An 18,745-nucleotide genomic window follows, 5' to 3' on the forward strand; every position below is an offset into this window, starting at 1 on the left:
AATAACCCACTATCAAAGCAGAGGACTAAATGCATCTGTAGTTGCAGACTACAAACCAAAATGATTAAAAATGGAAATTTGAAAACATTTGCATTTGAAAACAATTCAAAGCAGTTCAAATATAAAGGGAATTACCTGCATTTCAGTCCGAAGCACTTACAGATTTCAAGTCATTTTTTTTGTAGAGGAGGGTCTGGTCCGGTAGACTGATCTATTTCAGTCTATTTGCTCTGTATTCAGTCAGTTTACAGTTTAAAAAAAATTCTTAATGGCTAAATAAGCCCATTTTTCTCCCTGTAGCACTCTTAAAAATATTTTTCTCACAGCAAATGTTGCAGTCTCACGTATTATGATGGAGAGATTGCATTAACAAGCCTTGCAAACATAACCTGTTGAAATCAACCACCAATGACAGCTTGTTATTCATCCACCTTCATCTCTTTCAGACAAAAATGAAGGATTCTGAGTGGTTTGCTTTCCTCAGTTTCAGAACATAGAGCAGTACAGCACAGGAACAGGTTCTTCAGCCTGCGTAAGAGCATCAAACCTGATGCCCAAGTCAAACTGAAACTGCTGCTTGCACATGATGCGTGTCACTATATTCCCTGCATATTCATGTGTCTAGAAGCTGATTAAACACAGATGTCCTTCCTCAGAAAACGTGGCTTCGCCTCTACTGCCACTGACTCAGCCCTCACCTGCATCTTTCTATTTCCTGCACATCTGCCCTGGCCCCTTTCTCCACCCCCCACCCCCCCTCCCCCACAAGACACAACAAGGACAGGGCTCCACTTGTCCTCACCTGCCACCCCACCAGCCTCCACGCCCAACATATTATTCTCTGTAATTTCTGCCACCAAGAATGGGATCCCACCACCAGACACATTTTCCCCTCCCTTTCCCTTTCTGCTTTCCTTAGGGATCACTCCTTCCATAACTTCCTTGTTCACTCCTCCCTTCCCATTAATCAACCCCATGGCACCAACCCCTGTGAGGGTAATAAATGCTACATGTCTGCCCATACCTCATCCCTCACCACCATTTGAGGCCCCAAACAGTCCTTCCAAGTGAATCTGCAGGGGTCATCTACTGCATCCGGTACTCCCGTTGTGGGCTCCTCTACATCGGAGAGCCTGGAAGTAGACTGGGAGATCATTTCGTTGGGTGCCTTCAATTTGGTCATTACTCCCAGTGAGCAACTCCCAATTAAACACCCCATTCCCACACCCACGTATTTGTCCATGGCCTCGTACTGCCAAATGAAGCTGCCTTTAAAGTGGAGGAACACCTTATATTCTGTCTGGGCACGCTCCAACCAATTTTCAATTTCCATTAATCACCTCTCCCGGACTCTCCCTTCCCCCCCCCCCAATCCTCCCTCTGTCTCCTTTCTTCCATTCCCCATCCCCTCCACTTCCTTCTCCTGTCAGAGCACTCCCCTTCTTAGCCCTCTGCCCTCTCCTCTATCACTTCCCTGCTTCTACCCTCTCAACTGTATCCACCTTTCCACCTGTTAGCCTATACTCCTCCCACTTTCCCCTTACCCCCCCCCCCCCCTTTTTATTCAGCCATCTGCTTAATTTTCAACATTCTTGACCATGTGCCGAAACATTGACTGCCTTTTACTTCCTTTAGATGTGGTGTGACCTGCTGGGTTTCCCCAGAACCTTTATGTTCTGCACTAGACCCCAGCATCTGCAGATTTTCTTGGTTACCTTTCAAGCATCATTATTATATCTGCTTCCACCATTATTACCTGACAGCTAAATCCAGGTTCCCATCACTCTGTGTAAAAATCCTGTGCACATCTCCTTTCAACATTCCCTCCCTTGCCTTAAACACGTCCTCTGGTATATGACAGAAAATGCTGTAGCACCCAGAGGGTAGAGGCCAGAGGGAGGCCAACGTGAGAAAGGACAGCAGACGATTTTTAGTTTTCATTTATGCTTCATCATTTTATTCCTGAAAGCAATTTGTTTTATCACTCCATAACACCAGCCGCACAAGCTCTCCTGCAGGAGATTCTACCAGAGAAGGTCCATGAGAAGAGGGAGGGAACTAGTCAACCTCATCCTCCTATCACTCTCGCCACATCGCTGCCTGACCATGTGCTCGCTTCCCAGTCCTCTCACAGGTCTGACTGTATTACTTGCAAGATACCACTGAACAAGTAACCCCTTTGTTCTGCTCACTTCTGCGAAGTGTCCAATAAAACAGATCTTTAACATCGATTTCTCTGGTTTCTGCTAGCTCAACTCCCTGTTCTTCTCTTCCCCATCTCTCTGTCTTCTTTCCTCTAGCTTTTAACCCCCTTCCCTTTCCATTCACAGAGCCATTCCACCCCCTCCCTGTTTGCCGGTGTGCCCTCTCTCCCTTATCCACCTATTGGGTCTGCGCTCCTCCCCCTGCCACTCCTCCCCACCATTTTGTTCATATCTTGTTGAAGGGCTCAAGCCCAAAATGTTAGTTATTTATCTTTATCTTTGCTATATAAAGTATGCTGTTGACCTGCTGAGTTTCTCCAGCTTTGTGTTTTTACTTCAATCATAGTGCCTGCAGACTTTCTTGTTTTACTCTTTGCTCTTTTTTACTCATTTTGTAACCTATTGATTTTAAAAGTCTTCTTTTGACCTCTAGCAGCCATGATGACTTGATTCATACTTATAAGGCTGCCCAGAAAACCCTGCAGAGACCTGCTTGCTGACAATTAACTGTTGGGTGCAAAGAGAGATCATTGGGTGAAGCACCAATCACTAAAATGAGCAGCAGGAGACAATTTTAAGGCAGATTCCTGGCATATTCTTCAACTGCTAAATGGAAACAGCACCTTGAACAAAGGCTAGATCTCCAGGGTCAGAACTTATTTTGGCAAGCTTTTAAATGTTTTAGTGTCTTCAGTGCCGAATTTAGGCATAAGCTAAACAAGCTACAGTTAGGGCCTCACAATCCGCAGGAGTTTCAAAAATATATTAAAATGTATGTTAAAACTATTTTTAAAATTACATTTAAGTATTGTTTCCAGGCTGTATTATATTATAATTTATGGAAGAGATCAAGTGAACCAAATGATAAATATGTAATCAGTAAACTTATTCATTTGAAAATAATTTGTATTGTAATTTTTTAGTAAGGGACCTTCAAGTTTTATAGAGCTTTGGCCTCACCAAGTCTAAATCCAACACCACATGCCTTAAGTATTGCCAAAAAAATGTTCCAAAGGTATGTCCCAGATGAGCAACTTGGATGTGAATGGTAAACTCCAAACTCTCATGGATTGTGAGATGATAGTATTCCAAAATAACCCTGAAGTTAAAAAAAAATGAACATAAACAAATGAAAGGTAAAAGTGACTTTGCAGCTTTTCCCAAAATGTATGGTGTTTTATGTCCTTGTGTAAGGTTTTTATGCTATCTAATACACGTGTTTGTGTGCATAAATCTGCTCAGGTTACTGCAATCACAAAGCTGAATATTCTGCTTTGACTAAACTAGTGTGATCCTAACTTTGATGGAACAACAATGACACAGATACAAGAGTCCAAGAAAACTTTCAGTTGTTATTAAGCACTGACTTTGAAACAACAAGATAAATTATCCTTTCTGTTTTCAGAGCAATAAAGTACAATTTCTCCCTTGGGCTGTGTGACAGATTATGTTGTGTTTGTTTTGTAAATAGATATGTTTTTGGAGATAAATTGGGCAGGTTTTTTAGTGTAGGTCACATACAAATACTTTAAAACAGATGTTATTTAAAATACTGGAGCTCTGCTCATGCTAGATATTCGGCGCCAAGAGCCTTTGCAAAAGCTTTGGAGAGTACCCAAGAGACATCACTAATGGATGGTTGTTTACGAAAAGGCAACAGATGAAAGAACGTGTTGGAGCCGTAGGCTGTCTGGAGTGGAATTTGCTGTTCTAAGAGGGTCATGTGGTTTTGCTAGCAGAGAGAGTAAAACAGGCTGAGAGTAAAACAGGCTTTCTCTCAGAGAGAGAGAGAGAGACTGCAGTTTTACAGTCAGCAGCTGGGACTGGAACCGGACAAGCTGACAAGTTTGTGGAAAACCTCATTTGGAAGAAGGGTTGTGAGTGCTTAGTTCAGCCTGGTCAAAGTCCCTGTGGTTCATAAAAAAAAAGGAGAGGACTGGCTGCCTAATGCTTCACTTGAAATAAGAGAAACAAAAAGGAACTCTGTGGTGACCTGAATGAAAGAGGTTATCATCTGGAGAACCTTGAGGGGCAAGTTTCTTCGCCAAGACCCTGAAGTAGCTGGTTATAAGGAATCATTTGTGGGTGTCCAGCGAAAAACAAATCTCTCTCTCTGAAAAACCGTCAAGAACCTTACTGAGTGATAACCATTTACCTTTCAAGCACCAAAGCCTGGTGAACTTTATAAATGTTAAATTCTGTGCAAAGTATAAGAATTTCCTGCAACCAGTAAACTGAAGGAAGATTGGACTGTGAATCAAAGAAGTTTTCTAAACTTACACACACATTACATACACCTGCACTTAGAATTAGAAGGGGATTAAGTTAAGTTAGTTAATAGTGATAAGTTAAAGTGTGATTCTGTTTTCAAGTTTAAAGATAATTAAAAGCAACTTTTGTTTAAGTGACCATTTGTCTTGGTGAATATCTAATATATGCTGCTGGGCTTTGGGGTTCTCTCGGCTCGTAACAGCTAAATTCACTCCTTCAATATAAAAATAAAAAATAAATGCACCAAGAATCTTGTGTATTTATATGACATGGGAAAATGTCCCAGGGCATGCTGCAGAGATGTGAACAGACTACACATGACACCTCAGATTAGGAATGGAAACCTATCCATGGAAGGTGAAGAATGTATTGAAATTGTACAAGGTTACTCTCTCATCATCCTTGCCAGCCTCAATGCACTCTCAACATTGCTCCATACCCCAAATATCTTATTACAGCACCAGCAATTTGGGTTCGAATCCAGCACTGTCTGTAAAGAGTTTGTACATTCTCCCTGAGTCTCTGAGGATTTCTTCTGGCTGCTCCAGTTTCCGCCCACCCTCCAAAGATATATGGGGTTTGTAGGCTAATTAAATTAAAATCCTGCATTGTTCAGCAATCACAGACCTTTGCTTCACCAAACATCCTTCCATCTGCATTATATAGATGTCATTACAGTCACTTGCAGGTCCAAGCCTACTTGATTTATTAATGTTTGTGTGTGAACTGTTATTCACTTTTGGCATGTCAATCAGGAGATCAAGGATCAGTGCTGCTATGAAAGTAAGCCAGTAACTCTCAAAGGAGAGATACATCCTCATTGCAAGTTTTGGAAAGAAATGATAAAGGAAAGAGGGAGCAGATGCCCATGTACCTGATGCAACTGTGGACCACACAGTGAAGATAAACAGAGAGAAGGAAGGGCTTCCTTTTCCTCCAGGTGGCCACAATGCTTTCCAGGAATCAACTGTGGAGACAGTGGGAAGAGAAAGCTGAGATGTCAATGTCAAAAGTAAATGGCTGCAGAACTGGAAGGAATTGAATGGTCTACAAAGTAAGAAGATTGCTAAATTACTTTTTCGCGGCATCATGGGTTGATTACTAACAGGAGAATACTGTCAATACTATCAACAGAGACATGGAAAATGCTGGAAAATCATTAATTGGCTATCAGTGATATCATATTCAAATCAGTGATATGATTGCTGACTTCAGGAAGATAAAGGTTGACCACTCTCCACTACACATCAATGGCTCCATCATGGAGAGAGTGGAGACAACCAAGTTTCTTGGTGTACTTGGTGTGCACACAACAGAAGGCCTATCCTGGACCCACAGCACCTCTTCATTAGTCAGGAAAGTACATTAGAGCCTACACTTCCCATCTTGACATCTTTTCACAGGAGCACAATTGAGAGTGTCTTGCCAAGCTGCATTATTGTGTGGTAGAGAAGCTGCAAAGCATAAGAGCAGAAGTCAATATAGAGGATCATCAAAATGATTACTGTGGTCACCTTTTCCTTTATTGACGATGTTCACCAGGACTGTTGCTTAAATAGGGTTCAAATAATTATAGAAGACTCTTTCCATCCAGCCCACAGTGTCTGTGACCCACTACCATCAGGAAGGAGAGACTGAAGCATCAAAATCAGGCCAGTCAGGTTGGCAAATAGTTTCTTCCTGCAGGCTGTGAGATTGATGAACCGTATTCTATAACCGAGTAAAATGTTCCATCCCTGCACCTTCCTGGATGACTGCATGACTTTGTTCGCCATCCAAGATGTCACATCACCTGGCTGTGTGTTCTCACCAGCAGCGGCCTGGAAGTAATGATGCTCTCTCTACACCCCACACTCCAAATCCAGGAGAGGGTCTTTGGGAGATGCATTCACTCCCTCTAGTCTATGTCCTTCAGTGGGCGCAGAGGTCCTCTATCAGCTGTACTCCAAACCTGTTGTCTGCAGTCATGCCTTCTAAAGAAAATTTCAAGGTGACGTGAAGTATGATCAGTGGAAGGCTTCACCTTTCAAACTCTAGACAGTAAAGGAGTTCCTTATGGGAGCACTCAGGAGAAACAAATCACATGCCAGGCACCAGTGATAACAATAATGAGGGGTCCTTTGCTAATGTTTTTAATAACAGTAAAATGCCTGATATCCAGAATTCAAGCAATCAGATTTTAAAAAAAGCCAATAAATAAATAAATAAATAGAATAAGCTTGAATAATAAAAATGTAAATAAAAGTTTAAAATTGTAAAAGTAAATGTTCTCGGAAGGAACACACGGCCACTTGGTGAAAATCGGAGCAAACATTTGGTCAGCAGAATGCCCCAGTTGTGAACAAAGTTTGAATAAGAGTCTTTGTTAGTATATTATTAAGTATATTAGTCAGGCTTATCTGTAAACTTAGGGGAAGGAGGTTAATTATGATGGTGGCACAGTTTGTGTAGCGGTTCGCACAACACTGTTACAGCCCCAGTCACCGGAGTTCAAATTTAAATTTTGTAAGTTATGGGAATTAACCAATTAAAGCGATCTTTACCTAATTAAAGACGACAGAACTAATTTTTTTTCAAACTACTTTACATTTTGCACTGTCTTTTGACTTTTAAACTGTTGATTCTTAATCCAGGTGTATATTAGTTAGGAATTGTAAAAGTGTGCCTCAGGCAACTGGAAAATTTTGCAAATCCAGCATCTCCAATCCCCGTTGGTGCTGGATACCAAGGATTTTACTGTGGATTATTCTTTGATTCGGAATTCCTGTTGGTCTTTGTGCCCACTGCTGTCCCACCATGTTGAAGGTAAAGGGATGCAGGTCTTCTGGCTGGTGTAATTCCTCCCAGGTCAACGCTGAAATCCAACAGTGGGCAGCAGCCAAAAAGCCAAAGGTCTCCGTGACCCTGACAGCCACGGTTAGGGAATGTCTCTTCCCTCAGGAATCCGGTGCAGGTAACAAGTCAAAATCAAATAATCAGTGCCCTAAATTGATGGATCATCCATAGACCTGCAAGTAATAGATGAGCCTTTATTGAGGGAGTGTCACATATGATGGTTCAGGTGCTGGGAAGACCAGTTTGACAAGCCACGTCCTCAGTGAAGGTCCTTTATGTTGTTTTAAATGCTTCTAATGCTTGCCCTTGAAGCTCATGGGGGGGAGGGGGGGGAACAATCCGATCCGGTATGGCAGCCACTGCATGTCTGACATGTGCTGGCCTCCCAATTACAGTAAGTCATACTCCCCAAGAAGATGCTGTTCAATGAAGGTGCCACAGATTTCTCGTCTGCTCAGGCAAAAATCTCCTTTTACTGTCACGTAATAATACATTAAAAATGAAATATACATGATATACTTCAACATTTGTCTGCCCAAAGACAAAGAGTTGCCATGAGCATTGCCTGGTGCCTCTAATAATAAGAGAAAGAGAAGCAAAGGAGAGTCCCTCCAGAGACACTGAATGCTTATGGATTTGCCTCTGTGTGAATCCTCTGTTCCCACAAAACAACTGTTAATCAAACAATCTAACTTTTAGCTCACCGCTATCCAATTACGTTTTGTGGCTTCATCGATCAACTTGTTAATCGGTTTTTCAATCTATTTTTAACTTTTTTATCTGCCCTGTGTTTGTCCTTTCCTCTAGGACTAACCATTTGCCAGTTCTGAAGACCAATTATGTTCTGTGCTACTGTTTATTTGACCTTGTCTCTGCTCTGCAACCGTGACAAAAATGCAACTTTAATGCACTGAAATGGTTCATGTGTATTTCTATGGAAAACGCTTGGCAGATTAACCTTCAAACCTTTGTCATCAGTATAACTCTTTACAGTATCATCTGATTTAGGCACGTCCACAACACAGGCTGCTTGTTCAAAGTGTTCTGCCAAAGATGCGATGCAAGCTGTTTCTATTTTCTGTAATTGGTCCATATCTCTTTTAAGGGCACAGTAAATGAGGATAGGTATTACAAAGTTTAAGTGTTGCTCTCTTTAAATTGCATTTTAAATGCTCAATAACCTGAAATGCATTAAAAACACAGTTTGATGCTTCAGTTGCAGTCAATGGATAACATAAAAAGCAACATTAATTCTGGACCAGTAATATTTACCTTTATATTGACCTTTTCACAGGTCCATGCAAATGACAGAGTATTATTTACCTTGTGATCAGATTTTTTTTACTCAATAGTGTAATTCCTTTTTTGAGTATTTAAGACCATAAGATCAAAAGACAGAGGAGCAGAAATAGGCTATTCAGCCCATCAAGTCTGCTCCACCATTTGAGCATGAGCTGATCCCACTGCCCGGCCTTCTCGCCATAACCTTTGATGCTCTGACTAATCAAGAACTTATCAACCTCTGCCTTAAATGCACCCAATGACCAGGCCTCCACAACCACCTGAGGCAACAAATTCCACAGATTTACTACCCTGTGTCTGAAGAAATTCCCCTGCATCTTTGTTCTAATCGGACACCCTTCAATCCTGAAGTTGTGTCCTCTTGTTCTAGATTCTCCTACCATGGGAAACAACATTTCTACATCCCCCTCATTTTCCTAAACTCCATTCAGCTTCAAAATACTAGAAAGCATATCACACACCCCATTTACTCTCTTAGTATCATTTCAAAATATTTCATTGTGCTGTATCATTATGGTAAATACTTCCAGAATGACCTCCAAATGTTTTCTGAGGATGTCAACCTGTGATACAGCAGACATGGGTTTTAAAGAACAAAAATAATGGACTCATAAAAATAAATGTCGATGGATCATCAGATCTCAGAAACTCATACCACAGATAGATTTGCCATGGATCCATAGATGGATAGCTCAGAAATTCAGGCTAGCTACAGCATATGCATCAGTGTCCAGAGGTGAATCTGGGACATGACAGCAACAAACCTGCTGCCTCTCTGTGGTCACCATTTCACTGTGAATGTAGAGCATTACAGCACAGTACAGGCCCTTGTTCCCCTGATGTTGTGCTGATCTATATAAACCTAAATCTCAACAATCTAGTCCTTCCTTACCTCACATCCATAACCCATCATTTGACTTACCATGGCATCCTATTTCCAGGTAATGCCTGTTGCAATCATTCTCTTGTAAATTTAGCCTGGCCAAAGAAGCAGAAGAGAACAAAATCTTTTTGTTGATGTGGGATTCTAGAATAAAGGTAGATAAATCCCCCGGGCCTGACATGATATTCCCTCGGTCCTTGAGGGGGACTCGTGTAGAAATTTCAGGGGCTCTGGCAGAAATATTTAAAATGTCCTTAGTCACAGGTGAGGTGCCAGATGATTGGAGGGTACCTCAATTCATTCCATTATTTAAAAAAGGCTCCAAAAGTAAACCAGGATATTACAGGCCGGTGATCCTTTCATCAGTTGGTAAATTATTGACATCAGTAGGTAAATTATTGGAGGGTGTTCTGAGAGATCGGGTATACAAGTATTTCGACACCCAAGGGCTGATTAAGGATAGTCAGCATGGCTTTGTGTGTGGTAGGTCTTGTTCAAAAAATAGAGGTTTTTGAGGAGGTTACCAAGAAAGTAGATGAAGGAAAGGCTGTGGATGTTGTCTACATGGACTTCAGTAAGGCCTTTAACAAGGTCCCACATGGAGGTTAGTTCAGAAAGTTCAGACTCTAGGTATCCATGGAGAGGTTGTAAAATGGATTTGAAATTAGCTGAATGGGAGAAGTCAGAGAGTGGTAGTGGATGATTGCTTCTCAGAATGGAGGACTGTGATTAATGGTGTGCCTCAGGGATCTGTGCTGCGACCATTGTTATTTGTTGTCTATATCAATGATCTCGATGAAAATGTGGGAAATTGGATCAGCAAGTTTGCAGACAACACTACGATTGGAAATGCTGTGGACAGCGAGGAAGGCTTTCAAAGCTTGCAGAGGGATCTGAACCAAATGGAAAAATTGAACAGAAAATGGCAGATGGAATTTAATGCAGACAAGTGTGAGGTATTGCATTTTGGAAGGACAAACCAAAGTTGGGCATACACAGTAAATGGTAGGGCACTGAGGAGTGCAGAGGAACAAAGGAATCTGGGAAAACAGATAAATTAATCCTTGAAAATGGTAGACAGGGTTGTAAAGAAAGTTTTTGGCATCTTGCCTTCATAAATCAAAGTATTGAATATAGGAGTTGGGATGTTATGGTGAAGTTGTGTAAGACATTGGTGAGGCCAAATATGGAGTATTGTGTGTAGTTCTGGTCGCCAAACAACAGGAAGGATATCACTAAGATCGAAAGAGTGCAGAGAAGATTTATTAGGATGTTGCTTGGTCTTCAGGAGATGAATTACAGGAAAAGATTAAACAAATTAAACAGACTTTATTCCTTGGAGTGTAAAAAAATGAGGGGAGATTTGGTAGAGGTTTACAAAATTATGAAGGGGATAGACAGAGTAAATGTGAGTAGGCTCCCTTTAGATTGAGAGAGATAAATACAAGAGGACATGGCTTTAGGATGGAAGGGGAAAGGTTTAGGGAGAACTTCTGCACTCAAAGAGTGATGGGAGTTTGGAATAAGCTGCCATCTGATGTGGTAAATGCAGGATCATTCTTAAGTTTTAAGAATAAATTGGATATATTCATGGATGGGAGAGGACTAGAAGGTTATGGAATGGGTCAGTGGGACTAGTGGAATTATGTTATGTTTTTGCACAGACTAGAAGGGTCAAAGGGCTTGTTTTCTGTGCTGTATTTCAATCTTCTTCAGCATGATGCTGAACCAAGCCATGAAAGACCCCAACAATGAAGACGTTGTTTACATCCGGTACCGCACGGATGGCAGTCTCTTCAATCTGAGGCGCCTGCAAGCTCACACCAAGACACAAGAGAAACTTGTCCGTGAACTACACTTTGCAGACGATGCTGCTTTAGTTGCCCATTCAGAGCCAGCTCTTCAGCGCTTGACGTCCTGCTTTGCGGAAACTGCCAAAATGTTTCGCCTGGAAGTCAGCCTGAAGAAAACTGAGGTCCTCCATCAGCCAGCTCCCCACCATGACTACCAGCCCCCCCACATCTCCATCGGGCACACAAAACTCAAAACGGTCAACCAGTTTACCTATCTCGGCTGCACCATTTCATCAGATGCAAGGATCGACAATGAGATAGACAACAGACTCGCCAAGGCAAATAGCGCCTTTGGAAGACTACACAAAAAAGTCTGGAAAAACAACCAACTGAAAAACCTCACAAAGATAAGCATATACAAAGCCGTTGTCATACCCACACTCCTGTTCGGCTCCGAATCATGGGTCCTCTACCGGCATCACCTGCGGCTCCTAGAACGCTTCCACCAGCGTTGTCTCCGCTCCATCCTCAACATCCATTGGAGCGCTTTCATCCCTAACGTCGAAGTACTCGAGATGGCAGAGGTCGACAGCATCGAGTCCACGCTGCTGAAGATCCAGCTGCGCTGGATGGGTCACGTCTCCAGAATGGAGGACCATCGCCTTCCCAAGATCGTGTTATATGGCGAGCTCTCCACTGGCCACCGTGACAGAGGTGCACCAAAGAAAAGGTACAAGGACTGCCTAAAGAAATCTCTTGGTGCCTGCCACATTGACCATCGCCAGTGGGCTGATATCGCCTCAAACCGTGCATCTTGGCGCCTCATAATTTGGCGGGCAGCAACCTCCTTTGAAGAAGACCGCAGAGCCCACCTCACTGACAAAAGGCAAAGGAGGAAAAACCCAACACCCAACCCCAACCAACCAATTTTCCCCTGCAGCCGCTGCAACCGTGTCTGCCTGTCCCGCATCGGACTTGTCAGCCACAAACGAGCCTGCAGCTGACGTGGACTTTTACCCCCTCCATAAATCTTCGTCCGCGAAGCCAAGCCAAAGAGATTTTTCTGTGGTTCTGACTTGTATTCAAAAACTATTTGGCCACTTTAAAAGAGGTAAACTGAATAGAATTTGTTGGGTATTTACAACTGCCAAAACAGTGGCCCTTATATTGCCACTGGAATGTTCTGATACTTAGATTCTGCCTTGAAGGTCGCATCTGTTAACCCATCCCAAAATCCAGCACCCAATCACTTTCACATTCTTCACCAAGATTGTACCATGACCTTCTTCCCCCACTCCCCAAACCTAAATTTAGTGGCTTTGCAGGCAGGACAAGTCAATCTGAAAGATTTAGATGGCAGTCCCACAAGATTAGACCTCAGACAGAGCATTCTGAAGCCCCTTCCCCAGATTTCTCTAATGGTCTTTCTAGCAGTTGACAATGCTTTAAATAATTAATTTATTTTATTTATAATTTACAGATACAACAGGGTAACAAGCCCTTCCAGCCCATGAGCCTGACCTACCCAAATACTCCCATGTGACCAACTAAGCTACCAACTCTGTACCATTTGAAGGATGGGAGGAAACCGGATCACCCAAAGGAAACTCACAAAATCCTCTTTTAAACTGCCCTTCTGGGACCCAGGTGCGGTTACTGGGGCAAAGGTGCTGGAAACACCTTTAAATTGCAGGGGGATCAACCCATTGAATCGCCAACCCAGCGATTTAAGGGGGATCCTGCCCCCGCAATGACACATCACGTACTCGCCAGACATCCTGCCGGATGTTCGGATGCTGGCTATCCGGTGACACACGCTGATGTCACTGGAATAGGCAGGTTGGCCATTTTTCATTTTCAAATTGGACGTGACCTAGGTAAGTTTAACGGGGTTCCCTGACTACCTCTGAGGTAGGTTGGATTCCGATGGGGTTGACCGGGTCAGACCCTTTCTAACTGCCGCGTAACTAGGGTGTTAACTGGGCAAATTGCCCGGTTAACCCCATTTCACATGGCAGTTTGAAAGGGCCTAAAGAAACAGGGAGAAGGAACAACTCCTTACGTACAGTGCCAGATTCAAACCCAGGTCGCTAGTGCTGTAATTGAGTTATGCTAACTGCTACACCACACTAACCAAAGAAAATACAAATAATATTTTATAAACAAAAGCATTAAAAATGAATTCATTTAATTAACATTTGTTATTGATGTTAACAGTCTTCACACTTCAATGCCCAGACCTGGAACTCAGAAACATGCTTATCCATGCAATGTTGTTAGTCAACAGTTCTCTATAGAGCACAATCTAACTCACTAGACTTCTAAAAGCTTCAAGAGATTATATGAAGGAAGAACATGTCACATCAATATGTTTCCATTGTTTAACTACATAAACTGTAGGTATTAAATTCTGCAATGTTTGCTTGGCATATTATTGACTTCTGGCCAATTACAGTGTAATCTATCAATCAGGAACAATGGATTAGGCTGGAAGGATTAGGCTTCTCTTTTTTACATTTTCTGATCCCTGCTGTGCTATGCTAATGGAAATGTTATGACTTTGGATAATTGACAACAACATTATGTAGTGGGATTAAACAGAACAATTCTGAGTGGAGCAAACTCACTAATCAAAAATCACTCACTGTTAACATAGTAATGGCAGAGATGATGGGAGTGGCAAGGCACTATATCACACATTTCTAATCTCAATATCCCATATGTTTTACAGTGGATTTATCAAATGCAAATTGACACAGGTACTAGTCTGCAAGACAACTTAATGCATTACAGCAATTTTAAGCATCAAGTATTCTTAGGTCAGCAGGTGTTGGAGAGATGGGATTATACTACAGGCTTGTGAATAGTTCAGGGACAATCTTGTTACATAATTCAATAATCCGAATCAGAATTCATTTTTATAAATGTCACAAAATTCGTTGTTTTTGTGGTAGCATTACAGGTGCAAAAATTGCTATACATTAAGTTTAAAAACAATAAATAAATTAGTGCAAAGAGGTCCTGTCTGGGGTTCATTGTCCATTTAGAAATGTGATGGCAGAGGTGAATAAACTGTTTTTGTACTGTTGGGTGTTTATCTTTAGGCTCCTGTACCTCCTGATAATAGCTGGCGTGGGTGAGAAGGGCATGGCATGGGTGAGAGGGACCTTGAGGAAGGAGGCTGCTTTCTAAAGTCACCAGTTATCCTCGATGCAGTGAAGCCTGATACCCATGATGGCACTGTTCACAACTCTCTGTAGTCTTCCTTTCCTGTGATTTGGCATCTCTATACTAGACAGTAATGCAACCAGTCAGTATATTCTCCATGGTTCACCTGTACAAATTTGAAAGAGTTTTTGGTGACATACCAAATCTCTTCAACCTTCTTATGAAGTACAGCTACTGGGAAGCCTTCTTTGTGATTGCATTGACATGGAGGCCCGCATCCATAAGAACCCATATAAAAATGGAAAGGAGTAAACTAAAGAAAGAACTGTTCCTGTAGCTAGAGAAGTACATACAGAGGCATAAAGTGATATGAGGAAATGTTTTTCATTGAACACTGCCTTGTTGAGAAATGGATGATTCTATGTCTTTATCTGAATCACCTACATTAATGGGATGCCAACAACAACATGACTTGTTACTAGACAATGATAACCCCACTGCGATACCAAAAGTGAAAACAAGTAACTAGAAACGCTAGACTTGACTTTCTTCCATTGGAAGATACATTATTGATCTGCAGATCGGAGGCTGAAGAACAAAACCATATCTGTGGTTGGGCCTATCAGATGAGTGGAAGCAATGAAAAGAGGAACCTCTCACCATATCAAGTAGTAGCTACTGAAGAGGAAAAGATAAAGCAATGAAGCTGCTGTATATAGTCGATGAGAGAGCTCCAGCTCACAAATCGAAGCTGCGAGTGTACAAAGGCGACTGTGAACAGATATGGGTTATTCAGCAGCTCCCACCCTATGTGGATTCCTTGTCTCATGTCACCCCATCCCCTCAAGTATTTCTTCTCATTCAAGATTCTTCCACTACTGAAAATATTCTGACATCTATACAATCAAACCCCCTGATGACACCTTATGTTTCAATAAGATCAGGTGTTCAACAAGTGCAAAAGAGAAACATTTAAAGTGTTGTGCAGACTCATGCAGAAACATTAAACTAAAGGAGAAATAGGAACAAGTAACATAAAATTTGGTCTAAGAAGCAGGTCTGTGGCATGAGAGAAAGGAAGAGATAGAGACAAAGATTTAGGAAGATATATTTGTTTAGGATCTTGACGGTTGAAAGCATTGTTCCAAATGACAATGTTTAAAATCAGGGATGTGTGATCAACCAGATTTTGGAGAGCATCAAGCTCTTGAAGATTTGAGGTCTGGAATATGTTACAGAGTTAGGGGCAGGTGAAGCCACAGAGGGAATGGAAATACCCTTGATTCTCAACTATTCTTTTGCGCCCAACAGAGAAGGAGGTTAATGCTGAGCATGGTGGAAACCTGCCTGTTTACTCTATGAACCCAGCTCTGCATCAAGCTCGTTCAATTCAACAGCTGATTAGTTTCTTCTGTGTCGTTCTGGTTTGCTGCGTTTTGCCCACATACTTGCACTGCTGAGATTTTATTTCCATTTGCCACTTCAGCCATCCTATGATCTCTCACTGAGAATGCCAATTCATGCAGAATTAAGGCAGTTTCATGCCATTATGCTCTGACCTACTCAGAATTGAATTGAAACTGGCCAAACTAATGCTAACTTGCAGTCCACAGAGCAAAACACGCAAGCCATCCCCTGATGCTTCATGACATCTGTCAGTGTTTCAGGAATGTGACCAACATTTCAGGGTTATCTGTGAAAGATCAATGGGGACTAATCCCCTGTTCCCATTGGTTCCATCGACAGATGAATTGATCCGAGTACTTCAGCCCAGTAGTGAAAATTCCAAAGTTGTGCCCTCTACATATTTTTGTTAAGAGCACCACTTTCCAATGCAACAGGTGTCATACCACCTCCCCACCAACTGGTGGGATGAACTGCCCAGGGAGGGGTGCAGTTGCAGAAAGAAACAGGATTAAGAAGGCGAGAAGGAACAGGAGGCAGGATGATAAGGGAATGAAGGGAGACCAAATGGAATGGAATGAGTGATCAATGGGATTGGGAATGGGGTTGGAGGGGGGAGGAGGAGTGAAACACTGCAGGATGGAAAAGGATTAAGAATTGAACAACTCACAAAGGGGACACGAAAGGCCTGCATTATCAAAAACTGGAAGGAGAGCAGAAAATTCCATCTCTTTGGGAGAAAAGAGTTCAGCTGAAGCCTTAAGAGAAATGAAGCATTTTCCCAGAATTCTAGGCATGGAAGGCAAAAGCTCATTTGATTTGAGGGCAGATCGGTGTTGGAAAGAACTACCAGTGTTAGAGAGGGGAGGGAAGTCTCTGTGAAAGGCCAAGTAAAGGGATGTGTTACATTGAATCTGATCTGGAGGGTAAGAGTGAGCCTGTGAACCAAGGGTACCATTATGACCACCATTAAACCAGATTTTAATCCAAAGGAATAAAATGTCTGTTGGTGAGTACAACCTGCAGCTGTTAACATTATACGAGTTCAGCATCAGTCAGCAGAGGTAAATTTATCCCCTATCCATTTCCTTCTCAAGGGAATTCCTCAGACACTGAGAGGTAAAGTTACTTTGTGCTATTGATAACTTTCTTCTTGGACTGTGACAGTGTGAAATCTGCTTGTGTGCTATGTTTAATATATCAAGTAAACAGGAAATGAGTGTCTGATCCAAACAGGGTTGAACCTTCTCAAGTTTGCTTTACGAATGGTTAAGCTTCCCTGAGAAACTTTATTTGATACTGCAAGGTACATGCTGTGTAGCTCTGCTCTTGGTATTGAGTATAGTTTCTTGATTGTGCAGAGAATTGGGCCCAGGGGTCAAGCCCGGATATCCACAGAGCTCCTGATGTATAGCTGATTCATTTTAATGACCTTGAGAAATTTGACCTCTTCACCTGACTCTCATATTCGCATTCCCAACAAGTGAAGCTTGGCACCATTAACACTCTGCAAGGTCTGGCAGAGTATCTCAATACCTCAGCAATTAAACAGTTTTGTTTACTGTAATAGCCTTTGGATTCAAATATATTTTAATAATTACAATTCCATCAAGACTGAATTTTTCTTAAAAATATTATTGCCTCATGTTTTTTGGACTATTGCTTTTCATCTGATTTTTCAACTTATTGTGGGCTTAGCTAAATTTACTTTCATGATTTTTTTAACAGATATAGCATGGTAACAGGCCCTTCTGGCCTGTGTATTGGAAACACACGAAAAAAATTTCTTCACATGGGAAATATTACAAGGATTTTACCTGATTTTGTCTAAAACTGGCAGGAGGATACAATACATTTTGGTGAATTTTCTTTTAATGTTTTCTTGCTTTTGTCCAAAATTAATTCTATTTTATTGTTTTCACAATTCTGAATGTCGACATTAATCTTTCATTAAATGCAAAGTGCAACATGTCAGCATACACTAGTTCCCAAAACTTGTTTCCACTGAAGTCAGAAGTCAGAAGTGAGTACATTTGGTCATGTTACACTAATTCCTATCACCACATCAATTCATTCCCCTCTTTCCATTGCTAGCTCCTGCAAAGATGTGACTGTTTCAGGTTTTCCTTTCCCAAATACAGACAATTTGCAAAAACCCAAAACACTGACAGGTTCTTGCCACTGCTGGTAATGGTATCTATGATGTTTAGATGTGAGGAGACTTCTTGTACAGAGTCACTCTGATCTCCTTCAATGGTGCTTTTATAAATCTCAGTTGTGTATTTGAAGTGGACACAGTTTAGTGATTTTTGTATTTTCAGAGATGTTTTAATCCTTCCCTGCAACATTGGTACTCAAGGTATATTTCTATACTTTCATCCTAAAATGCCTTCAGTCTATTCAGAAGTGTACCGTTGCCTTTTCTTTCATGATGTATCTCTGTTATTTTATAAAGTCAATTTAATGTTTTCTTAAGGTTCACTTAAATTACATGGACTGCACCCCCCATCTATAATCCTCAATGAGAAAAAATATTCAGTATGATCTAAAATCCATTATTGGCAACCTTTCATAAGTTCCTGCCCTTCTAGGTGATTTTTTTTCTCCTAATTATGGTCTAGTGAATGATACAGAGATAGACAGCCAACAGTTTTCAGTTCATCTCCTGTCCATCTGAAACAGAGGTGTAGCATTTGTCATTTTCCAGTCCTTCAATGTGTCATCGATGGCAAGAGGAACAAGACCCCTGATATAGTTCCTGGCATTTCAGTGAACATTCCAAATTGTTAAGGAAACAGGTGCCATTAAAAATGACTTATCAATCCATCATTAATAATTTCCTTCACAGTGTTACATTTGAATGATTCAAATCTGCCTCTCTAAAC

The 18,745-nt window shown here is 41.5% G+C and overlaps 1 protein-coding gene across 2 annotated transcripts in view; it reads right to left on the minus strand.

The window, feature by feature from the left end:
* arhgap24 (Rho GTPase activating protein 24) overlaps positions 1–18,745 on the minus strand; it is a 573,751-nt gene that overhangs the window by 537,659 nt on the left and 17,347 nt on the right. The window contains exon 1 of one of the 2 annotated variants that reach the window (XM_069926056.1): positions 136–504. The exons of the other annotated variant lie outside the window; for it this stretch is intronic. The gene's annotated coding sequence lies outside the window, so the exon portion shown is untranslated. Of the gene's footprint in view, positions 1–135; positions 505–18,745 lie in introns of those variants that run through there. 2 annotated transcript variants of the gene reach the window in all.

The sequence above is a fragment of the Narcine bancroftii genome, chromosome 3 (assembly GCF_036971445.1).
Source record: "Narcine bancroftii isolate sNarBan1 chromosome 3, sNarBan1.hap1, whole genome shotgun sequence".
Classification (NCBI taxonomy): Eukaryota; Metazoa; Chordata; class Chondrichthyes; order Torpediniformes; family Narcinidae; genus Narcine; species Narcine bancroftii.